This window comes from Leptonotus elevatus, chromosome 20 (assembly GCF_054856555.1).
Source record: "Leptonotus elevatus isolate MCC_2025b chromosome 20, RoL_Lele_1.0, whole genome shotgun sequence".
NCBI classification, from domain to species: Eukaryota; Metazoa; Chordata; class Actinopteri; order Syngnathiformes; family Syngnathidae; genus Leptonotus; species Leptonotus elevatus.
The window spans coordinates 13953528-13976195 of NC_141258.1; the positions used below are offsets into that span (position 1 = coordinate 13953528).

At 41.8% G+C, this 22668-nt stretch overlaps 1 protein-coding gene and 2 pseudogenes across 2 annotated transcripts in view; 2 read left to right on the plus strand and 1 right to left on the minus strand.

Annotated features, from left to right (window-relative positions):
- The window catches only part of LOC147157167 (C-type lectin domain family 2 member H-like), a 43770-nt gene that overhangs the window by 13347 nt on the left and 7755 nt on the right, over nucleotides 1–22668 (plus strand). Inside the window, exon 1 of one of the 2 annotated variants that reach the window (XM_086064650.1) lies at nucleotides 4742–4815. The exons of the other annotated variant lie outside the window; for it this stretch is intronic. The gene's annotated coding sequence lies outside the window, so the exon portion shown is untranslated. Of the gene's footprint in view, nucleotides 1–4741; nucleotides 4816–22668 lie in introns of those variants that run through there. 2 annotated transcript variants of the gene reach the window in all.
- LOC147157168 (E3 ubiquitin-protein ligase TRIM35-like) lies at nucleotides 5875–6760 on the plus strand (annotated as a pseudogene).
- On the minus strand, nucleotides 8845–22071 carry LOC147157169 (E3 ubiquitin-protein ligase TRIM35-like; annotated as a pseudogene).

The window sequence follows — 22668 nt, forward strand, 5'->3', positions numbered from 1 at the left end:
GAAAACATAAGGAGCACCTAGTTTTTCATGTGTTTCAGTCTCCTTCACAGACTCTGGTCCTAGGACACCCATGGTTGTGTGAACACAACCCCCATGTAAACTGGTTAACTGGCGAAGTTCTGGGATGGGGGAAGAATTGTGTGAGCCATGGGGTTGGTTCGCCAATTCGAGAAGTGGACATCACGACAGTTAATCACATTTCTGTTAATTCCTTCACAGACTCTGAATACCCAAATTTGAGCATCGTCCCTTCTTGCTACCATCACCTCCAGGAGATTTTCAACACCGAGAGAGTCGCTCCCACCCCATCGTGCCTATGACTGTGCCATAGAGCTGGTTCCAGGTTCCACCATTCCCAAGGGATGCCTATATTCTGTTTCAGGACCAGAGAAGGCGGCCCTGAAGGAATACATCGAGACTTCCCTGAAGGCTGGACTGATTCGTCCTTCCTCATCACCAGCGGGAGCAGGTTTCTTTTTTGTGGGGAAAAAGGATGGTTCCTTACGGCCTTGTATAGACTATAGCCTCCTTAATGACATTACAATAAAGAACCGCTACCCCCTTCCTCTCATGTCTTCCGTGTTTGAAAATCTTCAACAAGCTACGATCTTTACCAAATTGGATTTGCGCAATGCCTACCATCTCATTAGGATCCGGGAGGGGGATGAATGGAAAACCGGGTTTAATACACCTAGTGGCCATTACGAGTACCTAGTTATGCCCTTCGGTCTCACTAATGCTCCTGCGGTTTTCCAGGCCATGATTAATGACGTGTTGAGAGACTTTCTGGACCAGTTTGTGTATGTTTATTTAGACGACATACTTATATACTCGTCAGATCTAGCCACACATCAAATCCATGTTTCCAAGGTTCTTCAAAGACTGCTTGAGAACAAACTATATGTCAAGGCAGAGAAAAGTGTTTTTCATGCCAAAACCGTCTCCTTCCTGGGCTTTGTCATAGCCCCTGGGAAGGTACAGATGGATCTGGCTAAAACTAGTGCCGTGAGGGAGTGGCCCACACCTTATAGCCGCAAGAAGGTTCAGCAATTCCTCGGGTTTGCCAACTTTTACAGACGCTTAATCAGAGGGTTCAGCGCAATAGCTGCCCCTCTGCATGCCCTCACCTCCCCTCTGGTGAGGTTCAGCTGGTCACCGGAGGCAGATGCCTCATTTCAAGCACTCAAACAACGCTTTGTCACAGCACCAATCCTCACAATGCCAGATCCACAGCGGCAATTTGTTGTAGAAGTGGACTCGTCCAATGAGGGGATCGGAGCTGTCCTGTCTCAGCGTGCAGAGAAGGATGGAAAGATGCATCCCTGCGCCTTCTTGTCTCGACGACTATCCAAGGCTGAACGAAACTATGATGTTGGGGACAGAGAGCTTCTGGCTGTCAAGATTGCTTTGGAAGAATGGAGGCACTGGCTTGAGGGGGCGAAGCATCCGTTTGTGGTCTGGACCGATCACAAGAACCTGGAGTACATACGCAAAGCCAAGAGACTTAACCCACGCCAGGCCAGGTGGGCGCTGTTCTTTAACCGTTTTTCCTTCTCTCTCACTTACAGGCCGGGGTCTCGTAACGTCAAGCCCGACACCCTGTCCCGTCTCTATGAGCCCGAGCTTGCAGCTAAGGAACCAGAGACCATCCTTTCGCCGAACTGTGTGGTTGGAGCCGTGACATGGCAAATCGAGAGGGATGTTAAACAAGCCAACGGTGAGGCAACTCCACCAAATGGATGCCCGCTTAATAGACTATTTTTCCCAGTGCAGCTGCGCCCACAGGTGATCCATTGGGCCCACACCTCGCTTCTTTCCTGTCATCCGGGAGTCCGACGGACAATGTACGCCATCTCCCGGCAATTCTGGTGGCCTTCCATGGAGCCGGAGGTCCGGGAGTACATCGAGGCCTGCTCGGTATGTGCCCGAAATAAGACATCCACCAGATCGCGCATGGGCCTGCTGCAGCCCCTTCCCATTCCTTCCAGACCATGGGCAGAAATATCCCTGGATTTTGTCACAGGACTCCCCATCTCCCGATGTAAAACCACAGTTCTCACTGTAGTCGACAGATTTTCTAAAATGGTCAGATTCATTGCCTTGCCTAAGCTTCCCTCAGCCAAGGAAACGGCTGAGGTCATGATTAACCACGTCTTTCGAGTTCATGGGTTCCCTAGAGACATTGTGTCGGACAGAGGGCCCCAGTTTGCGTCTCGTTTCTGGAGGGAGTTTTGCCGCTTAATCGGCGCCAAAGCCAGCCTAACCTCAGGGTACCCACCCTGAGGCTAATGGCCAGTCTGAACGCCTCAACCAACAGTTAGAAACCGGTCTACGGTGCCTTGTCTCCCAGAATCCTGCAACGTGGAGCAAACACCTGGTCTGGGTTGAGCTTGCCCATAACTCCCTGCCTACCTCTGCCACAGGACTCACCCCATTCAAATACGTTTTTGGCTACGATCCCCCCTTTTTTGCTAACCTGGAGTCTGAGGCCTCTGTTCCTTCTGCCCATGCCTTGGTCCGTCGCTGCCATCGCATCTGGGCAGCCGCTCGGCAGGTACTGGAGCGCCAGAGGGACAGAGGCAAGCGAGCAGCTGATCGGAAGAGGAGACCTGCTCCAGCATACCAGCCGGGGGATAAAGTGTGGCTGTCCTCCAAAAACCTTCACTTGAAGGTGCCATGCCAAAAGTTGGCACCACGGTTTGTGGGCCCGTACCCCATCTCCAAGGTGATCAACCTGGCCGCTGTCCGTCTTCGCCTGCCTCGGTCCCTTCGTGTTCACCCAACGTTCCACGTTAGCCAAGTCAAGCCAGTCAGGGAGAGTTCCCTGCTTCCGGCTCCTTCGCCCCCGCCGCCTCCTGTGATTGTGGATGGGGGGTCCCGTCTACAAAGTGAAGCGACTGCTGGCCGTCCGCAAACGAGGCCGGGGCAAGCAGTTCTTGGTGGACTGGGAGGGGTATGGGCCCGAGGAGAGACAGTGGGTTCCTTCCCGCTTCATTATGGATGACTCTCTAATTGAGGATTTCTATAGGGATCATCCTGACCAGCCTGGGCCGTCAGGAGTCGGCCCTAGAGGGAGGGGTACTGTCACACCGCGGTGAGGTTGTCCTGTCATTTCCTGTTTTATTTTGAAAACTCTGACTCCTCTCGTTTCAGGTCACTTGCCCTTCCTCGTGTGGTGTCAGTGTCAACCCTGATTCCTGATTGTGTCCACCTGTTTCCCATTACCCTCATGTGTTAAATGGTCTGCGTCTCCCCTGTCTTGTTCCTAAGTGTTTTCGTCAGAGCCACTAAAGCCGTCCACAGCCTTGTTGCCCTGTCCCTTGAGAGAACTTTGGTTTGTAACTTTGAATAGCAACAGTATTGTTTTAGTTAAGGAGTGATTTTGTTTTGATTGTAGTTTAGACTTCCTCCCTTTTGGAGCGCCTTTAGTTTAACCTTGAATAGCTTTTGTTTTTTCCCTCTCAATGAGGAGCTTTTGTTTTGTTTAATAAAAGCTGCTTCAGCCTCAACCTCTATCTCTGCGTCTGGGTTCTAAAACTACCACGTTGTGTCATAAACCAGTTTTCTTAATACAGAAAAGGCCCTACAGATACATATTCAACTATGTCACAGCTGCACGAAAGGCAAAAAAATAAAATAAGCAAGTCAGGTCCGAACAACAGTGGCAACGCCATTTTAGCATTTTTCCTCGTCGTTCATTATTGTTGTCCGGCAGTCGAGGTAGTGGCAAACAAAAATAAATAAATAATAAAGACAATTGCTTACCTCTGGGACGGCGGTGACCGGGAACATTGGCAAGAGCAGGATTGTCATCGTAAGAGCATGCATGCATGCATGGCCCCCAACAAAATGTTTACTATATATGAGGGTGAAAGGCTCACTTGGCGAGCGTTAAACTGCTGTTTTAGAGGCCCGCACAAGTTGATCCACGTTCACATTTATCTCTCTGAAGTTTTGGCTTTGGGAAACGAATAAAGAATACATCCTTCACATGCGGACGGTCGTAGTGTCTGGAGTCGTTTCTGTAAGTTCCATAACAGCTCTGTTTACGCTGCATGTTTTCCCCCCGGAAATAAACGAGAACAATACAAGCAGTACGAGCATAGATTGTCAATTGTGCCACTTTTTGACCTAATTCCGGCTAAAGCGGCGGAGAACAAATTAAGCCCCACTTAGGTGGGTGTGACAATCAGTGGTACTTTCACTTTAAAATGGCTGGGAGTGAATGAGTTAAAAACTGTTATCGCATAGCCTACAAGGATTGGTTTTTAAACTATGCTACTCACGTGACATGCTAAAAACTTGCCAGCGAATGCGAAAAATGAAACCTGAAATACAAGTGCGCGCATGTTGTATATGTGTGTTTCTGCGCATGCGCGTGTATTTCTGGGGTAACACTGTCTAGAACCACTGCCCGCGACCATTTTGAGGAACAAGTGGTTCAGATAATGGATGGATGGATTTCAAAGTTGGTGTTTGCATTTTGAAAGTTAAAACAAAAGACCAGTCATTTTTCTATTTTTAATATCTATTACACACAAACATGCACACATACAAACATGGTCTCCCAGGCGGGGAAGCAAATCCATGCCAACCTGCATCGTAGGCAAGTGACAGTTCCACTCTGCCACCTGGAGCCCAGTTGCCCTGTGGGAGTTGAATGCCAGTTTTGCTACTGATTACACGCTCCGCCCTCTTCGAAACAGGTGTGACATATCAGCGGTGATTCACACACGTGATCCCCTCTGTATGAATTTGTATTACAAGCTGAATTGAAGTGAAACCTCAAGCGATCAGAAACCTCAAATAACCAAGGTAAGTTAAATCTTCTATCTTATTTCAGCAAGTGTGACTCTAGGACCCTTATGGAGAATGGTAGATTTTTTTAATGTTAACATTTGGGACAAAAAAGCTGTGTGCCACTGTGTTATTGTGTGAGTATTGAACCCCCTTTAACAGTAATTGATTTTTACTGAAAAGTATTTCAACTTTAGTGAAAATAATTCATGTGAAAACCTTGTGGGGTTCGCTCACTTTCACCTGATTTTGTGCCAGTTGAGGTTCTTGTTATAGGAGTTAAAGGACAGGCTTATTCAATCTGTTCAACTGTCACCATTAGGATGTGTTGATAAATTAATTAAATAAATAAATGCATACTCTGACTGCCCTCATTCGACCATGCATGACTTTACTTTTTATAAATGGCTTCATCTGGTACAGTATGTATGTCTTGTATTGGTGCTACGAACTGTCTTTTTTTGTCCTCCCTTGTCGATGTCGCAATTGCTGGAGATGATAAGAATCCACCTGCTTAGGACAACCTGGTGTGCATGGCTTGCGTGCAGCTAGCTGTCATGTTGCTGATTCCACTGGACTTGTGTTCACTTATGACCTGTCCGCCCTCTGGGACCCACATAATAGCTTTTGCTGTTCTTATCCATCATTGTCTGAAGATTTTTAAATAATAAAAACTAAATCCTCATTAAAAAAAAACCTGTTTGAATATTTCAACAACAATAATGAACATAAACGATAATTTCTATCTGTAGAAATACAGTGTGGTTGACCTGTGTTTTGTATGGGAACGTGGTGGGAACACCATACAGTGGGTAAAAAAACCCTTATTAAAAAAACAACTTATTCTGTAGGTTCTAGATAAAATCCTTGAAACAAAAGGGTTCTCACTATAACTTAATGTATTAATTCTAGATGAAACCCCAGCAGTATAAAAGGGTTCTTTGTGGAACTTGTGAAGGTTCTGGATGAAACCCTTAAAATATAAAAGAGTTCTCAGTGGAAGTTTTTATGAATGTTTTCTATGAAACCCTTGAAATATAAAAGGGTTCTCAGTGAAACTTTCTGCGAAGGTTCTAGATGAAACCCTTGGTCATCTGTAGATTGCACAAGGAGAAACTGAAACTCTTCTGTGTGGACCACCAGGAGCTTGTCTGCCTTATCTGCAGAGATGCAAAAAAACACAATGGCTACAAGGTATGTCCCCTCATTGAAGTTCACGAAGATCACAAAGAGAAACTCCAGGAAGGCCTGCAGAACGCAAAGAAAAGACTGAAGAAAACTGCAATGAACAAGCGACGTACATTAAGGTCCAGAGGGAGCAGGTGGAAAGCAAGATTAAGATGGATTTCGAGGAGCTTTGTTGCTTCCTACAGGCTGAGGAGGAGGCCAGGTTGTCTGCTGTGAGGGAGGAAGAGCAAAAGAAGACTCTGATGAAGATGGAGAAGATTGCGGCTCTCAGCAGAGACATGGTCACTGTGTCAGACGAGATCAGAAGCACAGAGGAACAGCTGACGTTTGACCCCGTTTCTTTCATGAAGAACTTCAAGACTGCCATGACCAGAATCCAAAATCTACCCGACAAGCCCGAGTTTCTCCCAGGAGCTCTGCTGGACTAAGCCAAACATGTTGGCAACCTCAAGTTCAGCGTGTGGGAACGAATGAAGGAGATGGTCTCCTACAGTCCCGTCATTCTGGACCCAAACACGGCCAATCCAGGACTCGGTTTGTCTGAAGATCTGACCAGCGTGAGTTTAGAAAAAGGACAGCAGCGTCCAAATAATCCAGAGAAGTTCAAGTGTTACACTGTGCGCAGTTCTGCTTTGGCCTCTGGAATACACATGTGGGATGTTGAGTTGCTGAAGACAACAAAGCCTGGGCACTGGGGGTGACATTGGGAGACCTTTGTTTGCCAGATGACATGAAAACATGGAGAATTGCATTTTGTGAAGGTAAATACAAATAGTTTGCTCAGCTATTTGGATTGTGGAATCCGCCAGTGAAACTGCAGAGGATCTGACTTGACGTGGACACTAATGAAAGATCGCTTTCATCTCTGAGTCTCTTTCAAACACTGAATTGTACAAAAAGTATCTTTCCGACTGGCCAAATTTGTCTGAATATATGAAAATGTATCCTTATTTTTGCACAATTGATAAAATTCCTCTGCAAATAATTCTACTTGCACACTATGGTACGACTCAGTCAGTGATGATGTTGGAGATGTTTTTCTCCCACAATTGTCATCAGTTATTTTGTATTAGGTCCCTCCCCCCCTCCCGCAAAGGGATAGTTTACATTGATTGACCTGTTCAATAAACTGATATATAATTTTACATTTATATTATGGATTTAGATAGTACAAGAAAATAATCTATTTAAACAAAATGTAATTTAATGTTAAATTGTCTGCCGGCTTTTATGGTTTCTGATGACTTTATATACAATTCTTTGTGACTTTTGATTTTGCTGTATGCAATCGTCACCACTATAGGTGTCAGAAAGGACCCATCCAATATTTGTACTTTGTTCTTTTATCTTTGTTGAAGTGTATCAGAAATACAGAGTGAATGTAGAAGAAATACATTTGAGAGAAAAGATGTGTATAATATTTTTTCTTTAAGTGCAAATTAAGCAATAAATCACATTCAACAAAAACTATTTCACCTCACCACACGCAAAAATATATATTTTTTTAAATCACCAAAATTAATATTTTGAAACAATGATGACACCAGGCCATGAATGACTCAATTAAATTTGCCCTAAATTTCAATACCTTCTCTTTTATTCAACTTATTGCTGACTAAATTGGTGTGATGTACCTAATGTAGTGTCCAGTGCTTGTGACGGCAGCTGCAAAAAAGTGTGAGAAAGTGAAGCCGTCGCGCATTCATAAAATTAAAAGAAAGGAAAACAAATAACAGACCAATACCGAAAACTAGGACATTATTAACACTTCTATACGTCAGAGCCAGGAATAACAGAAGCTGTACAACAAATTATGAGAAAACATTAAATAGTCTATACAGTAGTAAAACCACACTAAAAACTCAGACAACTCATGCACCCGAAAGACACTATAAATATACAGTAATATTGTTTATGAAATTCCATGAAAATCTCGTAATAAAATTTTTCCTTGCTGAGTTTCAGCTCTTAAAAGACTTGCTATAGGTCGCAGCCGCCCACCCAATTAGCTGCTTGCTTAGAGGAAGCACTAATGCCACATTGATTTAAAAAAGGAAAATATATATATTTTTTAGCCACAATCCAGGGAATTAATTGTGCTCAAACACATTGGTTGTAATAATAAGGCAGGAATGAACCAACATTATTTTATAAGATATATAATTATTTTAATAACCAATTAATCGATGAATCAGATCCCCAAAACACAGAATTTTTTTTTAGTTTGACCGTGTAGAACAGGGGTGGGTAAATTTGGTCCTCGAGGGCCGAGGGTTTTGGAAGTTTTCCTTCTCCAAAACAGATGATTCATATGATCAGCTCACCAGCAAGCTCTGCAGAAGCCTGATAATGATCCTGTTCATTGGAATCAGCTGTGTTGGAGGAGGGAAACCAACAACCTGCAGGAATCCGGCCCTCAAGGACCGTTCTTTCCCACCCCTGGTTTATAAATTGCTAAAAACTTAATTGTGATTCAGTTCCTAATTTGGTCTGTAATATATAAGAAAAAATGAAATAAAATGTTGATCCTTGTTTTCCAAAAAACAACCAAATGTTTTATTTTGATTCAACACAAAGGATCAGCCTGCTTTCACGTAGACTACAGAAATCAGAGAATAGTGTTGAGAAGCTGAAATTCTTAACACTTGGGCACATTTTTTATTTTTTTTAAATAATCTACATAATTGATTGATTATAAAAAATAATGATCTGTTCTTTAATAATTGATTAGTTGTCGGTTAATTAGTAGTTGCAGCTCTTTGTGCAATTGTGCAAAAATAAGGAAACATTTTCATATATTCAGACAAATTTGGCCAGTCGGAAAGATACTTTTTGTACAATTCAGTGTTTGAAAGAGACTCAGAGAATGCAAGTCAGGGTCAACAGCTCCCTCTCGGAACCCAGATTGATAAGCACAGGCGCCCCACAGGGCTGCGTCAGCTCCCCGGTCCTCTTCACGTTGTACACAAATGATTGTGTGACATCACACCCAGAGAACTTTATCATTAAATTATCTGATGACACAGCTATCATCAGCTTGCTGCAGGCCGGCGGTAGCCCACTGGACTATTTCTCAGAAATAGAGAAATTTGTCCAGTGGTGTGACCAGAATCATATTGTGCTCAATGTGGGGAAGACAGAGGAGGTGATATTTGATCCAAAAACTGTTGGTGACCACAGGCCAGTCGTCATTAAAAGCAATCACATCAGCCAGGTGGGTTCATACAGATATCTGGAGGTCCACATTGACAACACACTCAGCTGGAGAATACATGTTGGAAGTCTCTGCTCCAAACACTTGGGCACATTTTTTATTGTTTTTATATAATCTACATAATTGATTGATTATAAAAAATAATGATCTGTTCTTATATATAATTGATTAGTTGTCGGTTAATTAGTAGTTGCAGCTCTAAAGTAGTTAAGCAATTTCACAAGGACAAACGTTATATGATGGTAAAGTCGCATTTGACAATAATTTAGTTTTCATGAGAATAAAACAAACAGTAATGAGACGCGCAAAAACAAAAAAACAACAACTACAAAGCAATAGCATTATCTAGTGCAGTGGTTGGTTCTCAACCTTCTTTCAGTGATGTACGCCCTGTGAAAATTTTTTTCAGCCAAGTATACCCTAACCAGTGAAAAACATTTTTTGTTGGAAAAACAAACAAAACAAAAAACAGAGTGAGGTGCCATTATTATTAATTAATTAGATATTATCACCATTAAGAGTCCTCCTTTGGGACCATAGGAAATATTTGTTCTAAAAAATAAATCATTTATTTTAGATCAAATTTTCAAACAATTGACAGGTGATCCTAGATATCATATGACAGTTTGGGTCAAACCATTCTGGTTTAAGAAGACTGTGATTTTAGGAAAATGAAATTGAATAGCCTACTGAATATATATTTTATTTTATTAACTTTCATTTTCCTGAAATATTTACATAATGTAATTTTTTTTAAAGGATTTTTGCATGGATGCTGCTTTTTCAATTTATTTTTTAAATTTTGCGTATCCCTTCGAGTACCTAGGTATTTACTTTGACTTGATCCTGCTTATGTTATGTGTTGGGCATGATTATAGATCACTATTGTATGGGATAGTTCTGAATTGTTATGGTAGTGTTGTTATTGCGCTCTATCGGTATCAGAATGTATCATTATAGCAATGCACAAGTTGCTGATACATTCCAAAATGATAAATCGCAGGTTCCTTGAAATGTTGAATGTTTGTTGAAATGAATGTTTTGCCTTGGTGGAGGTCTACAGCTTTTTGGGAAAGCAGTGTGATGCCTTGGTTGTTCAGTGGTAGAATTCTTGCTTGTCATACGAGATGCCTGGGTTTAATTCCTGGCTAATGCATCTTACCTTTGATGAATCAGCCAGCAGGTTAGTCTTAAATATGTTCTAATAAGTAATTGAAATCATTTTAGGTCGTAATCGGAATGGATGGTTATCACTAAGCGTTTATATTGCAATGAATCAGAGGCAGCAGCAACTTAATCTTAAATTGTTCAAATTCGTTATCTCAATGTAACATCAACTGTATCACCAAGTTTTGTTACCGCAGCATAATCACACTCTGTTATCCTTTCAGACAACCCCCCCCCCCCCCCCTATCATTATGGCAATACATACCTGTACACTGCCGTGACGATACATTCCTGTCCTGTAAAAAATGCTTTGCCTTGAGAGAAGCCTATTGAGAAGAAAGCATTAAGCACTGGTTGTTCAATGGTAGAATACTCGCTTGCAATGCGAGGGCCCCGGGTTCGATTCCTTGCCAATGCACTTTACCTGTACAAAGGTAGCCTCAAATGTTACCCATGTTTAACTTGTTCCAGCAAAGATCCTTCTAGGCACCTTGAAGTTGATTTCATCTGTTGAGAGGTCAAACGTCCCAAACTTTTAAAGGGTTGAAATCTTGAATGCTGTCCTTACCTGCTCTTGGAATTTAATTTTCAAGGGAATTAAGTGTAGGATTAAAAAACATGAAAATCTTAAATTTCTTTTTTGGGACCCTTTTCCAGAGCTGGTCACATTTTGCTGTCAAAAAGACAACCAGATGCAAACTTTTACTGACGCCAACCTTTATTCTAAAAACTCAAAATGGCCCGGTAGCTTTCGCTTATCGAGTGCTCGCATTAGTGTGTAACGCTCCACACTGCACACATCCTGTCTTCAGCAGAAAAACCTGCCAAACTCGCTTCACTACATCACAAAACTGGCAAAACCAGTGAAAGCATACAAACCAGTAATGTGTGCTAAGGTTGGTGCAGGCTGGTGAGGTAGATGCAGATTTTGGACCCAAAAGCAGATAGGACACGGAAATGGAAAAGTAGGAAGTCTTTATATACAAAAATACAAAGTAACAAGAGAGCAAGGGTGGGCACAACAGTGCATGAAAGAAAACTTGACATTCTGCCAATGTGTCAATGAGTAACTTGACCTCACATAGTGAAAAAGTCATCAGACCCAGCCCAACCTTGTGTGACAAGATCAAGGACACAAACAATGACATGCTTGCCATTCAATTGGCAGGCAGATATGAAGCAAAATGCTCACTATTCCTTTCACATACATCAAATTTGATAAGAACGTGATTTCCAGTGGCTTGGAGAGAACATATCAGCCGGGGCGACTGGGGTGGTTGTCACCCCACGATTCAAGAATTATGACAATTGTGTAAGTTAAAACATCTCCAACATCATCAGTGACTTTGAGTTGTAACACAAGGTGAAAGTGGAACTATTCGCAGAGGTATTTTGCCACATGTTCTAAAGTAAGGAAATATTTTAATGCTGTGAGAAATATTTTGCCAATCATTCAGTTTTGCTTTGCCTAAATCAGTGTTTGCACGAGATTCAGAGAATGAAAGTAATATTTTGTTGGTGTCCACATGAACTCGGATTCTCTGCAGTGTCACTGGCGGATTCCACGATCCAAGTGAATCTCCTAACTTTTGGCATTTATCATCACGAAATGCAATGCTCTGTGTTATCATGACATCTGACATCAAACAGGGGTCCCCCAACGCCACCCCCACATCCCAATGTGTATTGTCTCCCACTTCAACATCCCACATGTGTGTTCCCGAGGCCAAAGCAGAACCCAGCAAATAGTTACACAGCCTAGGCCTCTGGATTATTCGGACGCTGTTGTCCTTCTTCTGAACTCACGCTGGTCAGATCTTCAGACAGACTGAGATCCGGACCGGCCGTGTTTGGGTCCAAAATGACGGGACTGTAGGAGACCATCTCCTTCATTCGTTCTCACACGCTGAACTTGGGGTTGCCCACATGCTTGACTTCGTCCAGCAGAGCTCCTGAGAGCAGTTTGGGCTCGGCGGGTAGCTTCTGGATTTTGGTCATCGTCGTCTGGAAGTTCTTCATGAAAGAAAAGGCGTCAGAGGTCAGCTGCTCTTCTGTGCTTATGACAGCGCGGCCATGTCTCTGCTGAGAGCCTGAATCTTCTATTTCATCATCGGAGTCTTCTTTTGCTCTTCCTCCATCACAGCAGACAACCTGGCCTCCTCCTCAGCTTGCAGGAAGCGACGAAGCTCCTCGAAATCTAATGCTATCATATAATGTTGTGTACCAACATTAACACGTTTCCCCAAAATTACGTTTAGCTGGAGAAATTATATCTATGAATTGGGAGCAGGGACGTACTAGTTAACAAATACCCATGTCAATTGTACATCTTATCTGAGGTGGACTTTCGAAGACGCCAGTACACTGACGTCAATGCCACTTGGGGTATTTTAGCTGTGCAGTACCAAGAGCGTTTCGCGGTCGTAAATCAATAATTTAATGGCGGTATCCAAACCATTCAATTCCACAATTCATTTTACAACTTCAATACAAATACAATTTCTCATGCACACGTAGAGTAGAATAAGTCTAGTAAAATGCAGCGTGCAAAGGTCTACGGAGTCTCAAATACCTGGCAAAAAAACAACAACCTTGGCCTGCATTGCCTGTTTAACTAAACTCCAAGCTAACTCAACAGTGTAACATAACACAACCAACCCTGATGATGTCATAAAGAGGTGACTGTCCTCTGAACAGATCATTCCCGTGCCCTTGTCAGTCTGTGTGCAATGCTGTGCATGCATCTTGCCACCCATCGGCTGTTTTAAGTAACTATATTCAACTAGTGAAGCAATTTTGTAGAGCCTCAGCTTGGGGAAGTCCTGGAAGACGGTGTAGTCAATAGTCTTCCTGAGAATGAGGCTTTACTTAAGCTCTCTTCATCAGGTTAACATATTCCACTGAGACATACACATCCGGGTCTCTCAATGCCCCCCGATGACCGAGTATGCCTTGTTAGATTATTAACATTGTTTTTCTGTTTCAATTTATATTTTTCAAAGTGTTTTGATAGATTAGTTAGATATGTTACAACCGTTCCCCATATGTTAGTTAATCTGTAGTCTTTTGTTCTCTTCCCTGGGGAAGTAAGGTTTCTGATTCAATCTAAATGAGGGGATGTCTGTAAATGCAATCAGGTCGGTCCATAAAAATCCCTGGTGCCAGGAGTTACTGGGGGCCAATTGTTTACCCACATCTTGAGTGGATTAAGATAGGAACTGAAGTAAGATTATCAAGTAGTGTATTTCACTCTGCTGACAGAACAAGATGACAGTGGGGTGTCTAGACTTGAAGACGCTTGTCTTGGCAGAAAGTGCCACATGGGTTGCTCTATGTCTGTAGGGGCAAAAGGTACTTCTTTGTCAATGAAGGGGGAGGGAACTGTTTTTGTATAAATGTATGCGTGTACTTTGAGATGGTTACACTTTTTGGACCAGGGCTGTTTGAGCCAGGTTCTAGAGATGTCTTTCAGACTCTGAAATAAAGCTAGCAAACTTCTCCACGAGACTTCAATTTTGAATTTTATTTGAACACGCAGAAATCAAAGAAATGATTTCCAACAGCCTCTTTTCAAAATACTTCTAAATGGCGACTTTGTTTTTAGTACAGCAATCAGAACAATATGATGATTTGTGGCACATATGTCACCCTAATATATATACTTTGTGGACAGTCCTTGCACAGACTGACTTGTACTCAGGCAATATTTTCTCTATGAGCAATATCACACATGGCAGTTCGGTATCAGCGTCTGTTGCTACCCTGATTTCCTCCAACTTGCTTTTAGACGCCGGGATCTCTTCCACCACACTAACCACATAGCAGGCCACATCACTGTGCGTTTCATTTGCTGTGCTAATGTTCGGCACTGGGCTGTGCGACAGCGTGTCTGCAACAATCAGGGTTTTTCCAGGAACATATTAAGCGATAGGGTTGAATCTCATCAGCCTCATGAGGAGACGCTGGCAACCTAAGAGTACAATGTCCACGCTCCGGTTATTGAGAGGCACAAGCGGCTTGTGATTAGTTATCAGTTTAAACTGTTCCAGCCCATTAAGGTACCTGTCAAACTTCTCACATGCCCAGACTCCCGCTAATGCTTCCGTTTCTATCTGTGCATAGCGAGATTTTGCATCACTGAGCCTGCGGGAGCAATATGCTACTGGTTTTCAGTGACCTTGTTGGAGTTGGAGTAGCACACCACCCGGTCCATAACTACTTGTGTCAGCCGACACAGCAGTTGGCTTGCTCACATTGTAGTAGGCAAGCACTGGTGCAGTTGTTAGCATGTCTTTAATGTTCTTGAAAGCTGTTTGTTGAACATGTCCATGCGGCTTCGTTCTTTAGGAGCTCGTGCATTGGCCGGCCCACCGTTGAGAGATTTGGATTCATCATTCCCAATATCCTCTTCAGCTCTTTCACATCAGCTGGTGGCGACAGCTGCTGAATAGCCTCTACCTTTTTAGAATCGGGCTGGATGCCGGACCCATCAATGCGGTGCCCAAGGAATCTCAGCTGACTCTGCTTAATTAACACTTCTCTTTGTTTAGCTTTAAGCCAGCAGACTCAATGCGTTGCATTACCTTTTCCAAGTGGTCATCATGCTCCTCTGTGGCCCCGTACACCAGGATGTCATAGATGAAGACCTCAGCAACTTCCAGGCCCTGAAGAGTCTTCATCATCTTCCTCTGAAAGACCTCTGGTGCATTTGTGATTCCAAATGGGAGTCGTTTGAAGTTGAAGCGTCCAAAGGGTGTAATGAATGTAGTGAGCTTACAGCAGTCTGGGTCGAGGGGTATCTGGAAAAACCCGCTGGCTACATCCAGAGAGGAAAAGACTGTAGCTCCGCTTAGTTTAGCGATGATCTCTTCTGCTGTAGGCAAAATGTAACCGTTATCTTTTAACAGCGCCATTCGGCCTTTTGAGGTCGACGCAGATGCGGGTTCTGCCTGTACGTTTCTTCAGGACTGGCACCATAGGTGCACACCAGCTAGTGGGCTGGGTAACCCTCTTTATTATGCCATTTTGCTCCATCCTCTGTAGCTCATCTTTCACTCTTTGCATCATAGGGAGAGGAACACGTGCTGTGTGTACAGCATATGGCTGAGCATTGTCTTTTAGTTGTATTTTCACTGGTTCAGTCTTCAAGGTCCCGTGGTCACCATGGGTCTGCATGTGGCCTTGGTTGGTCCCCATTTTATCCACTCTCCTCATCAAGTTCATTTTCACAGACATTGGTCAGCTGAGGAGGTTATTCACCGTGCGCCCACGGATAACATAGACTGTGATTGCACTACAATTCGCCCCCTGGGCTATCGAGTGGAATATCAGCAGTGTTTTTGGGTTGAGAGAGCGATAGGTCTGTTCGCGGATGACGTTCACGTATGCCCCCGTGTCAATTTTAAACTCTACTGGTGTAGAACCCAGTAACAATTTGATGGCCCATTGCTCAGAAGACCCACCTGCTATTGTCATTGCCCCAAGGAAAATGGCTGCTGTTGCTGCTCTGCTCTGTGACCTCACTCACTGCTTTCTTATTCCTACACACTCGGCTCCAATGTCCAACTTTGTTGTGAGAAATGTATCACTGCAAGCAGAGTGCCCATGAGAGTATAACTTTAACTGGAATTCATCCAAAGGTAAGTACCGGTAGATGCTTGTAGTACTTGTTAAGTTTGTTATCATGACAACTGGACAAGACATTAACAAGGCATTATTTTGACTTGTTGGCTTGACAGTTATTTTAAGTTATTAACGTACAGTCTTGTAGCAAGAAAATACAAACTACCCTTCTGTTTTGAGATCATACTACAAAGCCAGGTCACTCGCCGCTGCACCTGCCGTTGGCAAGTTGTTCACTCTGTTTTTATTTTACGTAGTCTCACTCACAGTAAACAAAAGCCAAGGTCACAGAGTGCAGAAAACTCAAGCAAAACAAATGCCGTAGATTTTGTAGACTTTATGACTGCGTGTTAGCCTAGCTTAAATTTAAATGTACTAAAAGTGACACGAGTTGTTATCAGCCTAGCAACTAAGTCTTTGACATTTGGGTGCAGTTGGCACTGAGGACGCAGGGAACACATCCCCCTCAGTTTCATAAAGGTCACGATCCTTCCCATCTACTTTCACCACGGCAAAAATCCCTGGTAAAACTAATGTTCCTCTCTCATCTGCTACAACTACTGATGCGTTTAAGGTACACAGAATATGTCGGAATTTGTATTTCTGAGTCAGAATTTTAATCAACACTCTTCCTGAAATCAGATCTCCAACTCAGCAAGGCAGACAAATGTTACAAGGCGGTCAGACTGAGGTCCTAAGAAACAGTTAGTAGTTCCGTTCCGTTCCGTCTTCAATTCCGTTTATCCGGGGTCGGGTTGCAGGGGCAGCAGCTTTAGCAGGGAAGCAGGAACGTAGATCGACCGGTAAATCGAGAGCTTTGCCTTTCGGCTCAGCTCCTTCTTCACCACAACGGACCGATACAGCGTCCGCATCACTGCAGACGCTGCACCGAAAAAAATAATCTCAGCTTTTTCTCAAAAGTAAACAATCTATCTTGCCTAGATGTGGCAGTTAATTGTTGAGTACAGTTGCAATAAATAAAGATTGACAATCTACAAAGATGGCATTTGCTCTTACCTGAATCAAGCTAAATTAAATTTGTTATGCTACATGCTACATTTCATTCACAATCTACATAATTTGCAAAGCAGCTAATGTATAAACCATTGTTAATTGTAAAAATATTTTACAATAAGGGTGGCACGGTGGTGACTGGTTAGCACGTCCGCCTCCCAGTGTTGAGGACGTGAGATTGAGACCGGGCTTCAGCATTCCGTTGTGGAGTTTGCATATTTTCGCCGTGCCTGTGTGGGGTGTCTCCCACATTCCAAAGACATACATGGGAGGTTAATTGAGTGCTCTGAATTGCTCCTAGGTGTGGTTGTGGGTGTGGATGGTTATTTATCTGTGTGTGCCCTGCAATTAGCTGGCAACCAGTTTAGGGTGTATCTACTGCCCGAAGCCAGCTGGAATAGGCTCCAGCACCCTTATGAAGAATAAGAGGTTAAGTAAATGGATGGATGGATTTTACAACGACATACTGTGTTATTTATTTACAGCAATTTACTGGCAAATTTAATTGCCAGTAAATTCATGTAAATTAGAACACAAGAAACAGTTGTAAACTAGATTGCAGTGAATTGCTGTTTTCTTCTTCAACAACAAAAAAATACAGTAGGTAACTGTAATTTATACACAGTAAATACTTGTAAAAAAATACAGTAATATACTAAAATAGCTTTTTACAGTAATTTAATGAGATTTCACAAGAATTAGCTGATAACTTTTTTTTGCCAGTTATTCTACAGCCAATTCGTTACATTCAAACACACATTACATTCCCTCAGCATATGACAGGAAAAGAACAGCAGTTGTTTGTACTAGCACTCATAGTTCCTGAATGTCACTTTAACAATAAAATCCCACTGCTGATTGGTACAAATGTGTTTTTGCGGTTTTATGAACAGTTGGTAGAGCAAGATGGTCCCTTTTTTTTCATGGGTTACACTCCAACCAGTTTTTATCCCTTTTTTTTTCTATAGAGAGCTCAGTATTGTTCATTCGGTAATTTTACCGATTTGACATGTCATCATCATTGCTCTCTTTTTTGTTGTTGAATTTATTAATTAATTTATTTTTATTGTATTTATTGATTTTTTATTATATATATATATATATATATATATATATATATATATTTATTTATTTTTATTTTATTAAAAAAAGATATATATTTTTAAATTTAAATTTATTTGTTATTTGTTATTTTAATTTTAATTTTAATTTTAATTTTAATTTTAATTTTAATTTTAATTTTAATTTTAATTTTAATTTTGAATGTGGGTGAGTATGTGCATGTATGTGCGTGTGTGTGTGTGTGGTGGGGGTGCGTGTGTGCGTGCGTGTGAGTGTGTACTCATTAGTTCACCTAAAACCTATTAAAAATCCCATACCGTTCACTTAAACCGAATACTTCAGAATCCAGCTAGAGTTGTGAGGTTGTCAGGAGACCCGAGGAAGGATCAAAGAAAAGAAAGGAAAGTGAAATCCAGCACCGATCAGACATTACCTACTACCCACTGGGTTACCAACCAGAGTCTTTCACCAACCCCAGAAACATCTGAATTCCAACAAATTAGGGAGACCTCAAGAGACCAAAGGAGAGACTGAGATTCAACGACCAGAGGAAGAAGCAGAGTGCCCCCGCTCCCCCCACGACCCCCCAGGGCCGCTGAGAGAGGGGGAGAGGAGGAGGAAGGGTGAAGGGACAGGGAGGCGGAGGACGGGCGGGGAGAGGCGAGGAGGGAGAGGCAGCAAGGGGGAAGAAGGGGGAGGGGAGAGGGAGCCATGGGGCACCTCGGAGGCCCACAGGCCCCGAACCGCATCGCCGGGCCGGGAGCGACGGACCGCGCCGAGGCGGCGCCACCCCGGACACCTGAGAGACACCGCAGCACAGCACCCCCCAAGAGACCCAGGGAACGGCCAAGACGCAGCCGCCACCCAGCAGCCAACAGAGGGGCAGAGCCGCCCACGCTCAGCCAGGGGGGACAGCACATATAGAGTTAACCCACTGGCATGCAGTGATTCCGAATAGTATCCCTTAGTGCCCATTGGAAGTGAATCTTGAGGAGTTGGTGATTGTAAGGTGTCGTTTGATGTAGTCTGCTCGATCCTGCTGGCAGCAACTGGGTTCCTGACTATAAAAACACAACCATTAGTTACAAATTGCCAAATACAGAAACAGCAATGTAAGTTATCATGATGTGGTGGCTCTCGCTAACAGGCACAATTAAGTAACCAGATTTAGGTTCAAATATTCTATATACGTAGACCATGTTTCTAGAAATGTTGGTATTTGTTTTTTATTTGAGGCAGATATTTTTTCCATTAAAATTTGATTTATGAGGAGGTTAGACCATTGGTCGATATTCAGAGTGTTTATTGTTCCAGTTAACAAGAAATGTTTTTTTTGCGATAGTAAGGGCTACAAGTGTAGATTGCAATTGCTTACGTGGTAAGTCACTGTTGTTAGGTCACCTAGCAAACACAAGTTTGGAGATAAAGGTATCCTAGAGTCCAAGATAGCGGAAAGTTTTTCTAAGACTTTAGTCCAGAAATGCATAACTGGAGTGCATAACCATAAAGCAAGAAAATAAGTGTCTGTAGTGTTTTGTAAACACTGGAGACAAATGTCGGAGTCTGAGAGTCCCCTTTTCTTCATCATATATTGAGTAATGTATGTTCTATGAATAATTTTATATTGGATAAGTTGTAAATTTGTGTGTTTTGTCATTTTAAATACGTTTTCACAAACTTGAATCCAAAAGTCAGATTCCGGAGCTATAGACAAGTCTGTCTCTCATTTCGAGATGGGTAAAGACATTTTATCAGTATACGAAAGTAACATATATTTTTGAGAGGTTTTTTGTTGTTGTTGTCGGAGAAAGCTTGGTGATATCTTTAGCTAAAACAGGTGGTTGGAGCGTACCCCGAAGTGTTGGAATTTGTTTCTTTATTATACTTTTAACTTGCAGATAATGTAAACAAATTCAGTTTTTTATTTTGTATCTTTGGAGCAAGGATGTATATGATATAAACACATTATCTGAGAAAAGATGGTGGAGATGTGTAATTCCTTTCTGCTCCCACTAACCTAAATAAAACGATTGGTTGTTAAGTTCAAAGTCGGTGTTATGCCATAGGGGAGAAAGCCCGCAGGGCTCCACTTAGGCTTTTGTAATTTCTAGTGCTTTCCACCAGGCAGTCAGGGTGGCGGAAATCATTGGGCTTTTAAAACAATTGTGTCGCTTAATCGATGTTGTAATGAAGAGAAAATCTAGAAGTCTGAGGTTATTACAATCCTTCTGTTCTAGTTCCAGCCAACAGTTAGTATCTCTGTTGGGTTGTACCCATATAATGATATATTGTAGCTGGTTAGCTATATGGTAGTGCATAAAATTTGGTGCCTCTAGACCTCCTTTGGATTTACTTTTCTGAAGAGTTGATAGACTAATCTCTGCTTTTTTTTTATTCCAGTAAAATTTTGTAACGGCCGAGTCCAACAACTGGAACCAGTTAGCCGTAGGTTTAAATGGAGTCATTGAGAAAAAATAGTTTATTGTGGGTACAACTTTCATTTTAATAGGAAAGGAGAAATAGGAAGATTATTCCAGCGCTCCAAGTCACTATAAATGCTACCTAGAAGTGGAGTAAAGTTGAAATGAATTAAATCAGTTAATTTAGGTGAGATTTTTAGGCCTAAGTATTTTAAATTTCCTATAGGAAATGAGTAGTGTGGGTCCTGGCTTGCAGGGTTCCATGAATTTTCTGTAATAGGTAGTAGTGTTGATTTTTTCCAGTTAATAGAATAATCTGATAAATGTGAGAATTTAGTTATTAAGTTAAATACTTCCCCTAACGAAATAGCAGGCTTTTCTAAATAAAGTAAAATATCATCGGCATATAGATAAATTTTGTGTTCTGTTACCCTAGAGTGAATTCCTCGAATCATTTTTTCTTGGAGTATAACTAATGCAAGTGGCTCAATAAATATTGCAAATAATAAAGGGGACAGTGGGCATCTCTGTCTTGTGCCTCTCTGTAGAGTAAAACTCTGAGATATAATCCCATTAGTAGTAACTGTAGCTTTAGGTGAATCATATAATACTGACACCCAGTGAATAAATGACTTCCCAAAGCCAAATTTATTTAAAACAGCAAAAAGGAAGGACCAGTTAACTTTGTTGAAAGCTTTTTCTGCATCCAATGATATAATAACTGCCTTTTTATCATGCCGCTGTGACATGCTAATAAGGTTAAAGAGCCTCCTAATATTATTAGTAGAGTGACGACCTTAAATAAAGCCTGTTTGGTCGCTATGAATGATTGCCGAGATTACTAGTCGAGATGCGAAAACCTTAGTGATAATTTTAATATCACTGTTAATTAGTGAAATCGGACGGTAACTTGATGTAAGAGTGGGGTCTTTTTCTGGCTTTAATAAAAGTTTAATTGCTGCTGTATTCATGTGTGGGCGTATGTAACCATTAGTTTTAATTTTTGTTACTACTCTTAAGAATAGTGGAGCAAGCATTAACCAGAAGTGCTTAAAAAATATAGCCGGATAACCATCCGGGCCAGGTGCTCTACCATTAGGCATACTATCTAGAGCACTGTACAGCTCGTTTATAGTAAGTGGCGCATCTAACATATCTTTATATTTAGTAGTTAACTGAGGTATATTTAAGCTACTGAGGAATGCCTCAATATGCTCAGGGTTAGGCTTGTTAGTTTCTGAGTATAGGTTGCGATAATAGTTATAAAAACTTTGATTAATTTCTTCTGGTGATTGTGTGCATTCACCAGTTGTCCCTTTAATAGCCGTTATAAGAGATTGAAGTTGGTTTGCAAGAAATTTACCTGATTTGTTATTACATTCAAAGTTGTTGTATCTCAATTGTATTATAAACTCTTGTCTTTTTCGATAGCATATCGTCTAACTGTATTTTTGTATTTTGTAAGTCAGTCCATATTTGGTTATTTGGGTTTATTGCGTACTCATCCGTCAGTTGTTTAATTTTTTCTTCCAAGTCTTTTTCTAATTTTTGATCCTGTTTCTTTTTATAAGATGAATCTGATATCATTTTACCTCTAATTACTGCTTTCCCAGATTCCCAGAGAAGAGATGGAGATAAGTCTGGAGAGTCATTTATTTCCAAAAAGTCTGCCCACTCTCTTCTTATAATTTTGTCAAACTCTGCGTCGTTTAGCAGTGAGATGTTAAAACGCCATGTCGGGGGTGGTATAATCAACTTGTAGGGTAAGACTGGTGCATGGTCGCTAATGATAATAGGATGTATTTTTGTAACAGATTTATCAGCAATAGTTATTTGTAAGAAAAAAATCAATTCTTGAAAAAGACCGGTGCACAGCGGAAAAGTTTCTTAGGTTTTTAAGTTTCCAGCTGTCAACGAGGCCAAAATCATCCATATATTCCTCTATTACTTTAGTAGATTGTAATCGCCTTATACATGTTGTATTATTAGAACAATCTATTAATGGATTTAAGACTGTGTTAAAGTCTCCTCCAATAATAGTAGTAGAGTTCGCTGCTAACTCAAACAGCTGAGAGAAAAATTCATGGAAAAAGGCCGGAACATCATTATTAGGGGCATATAAATTACCAAATGTATATATTTTATTAAATATAGTCACCTGAATAATAATGTATCGGCCCTCTG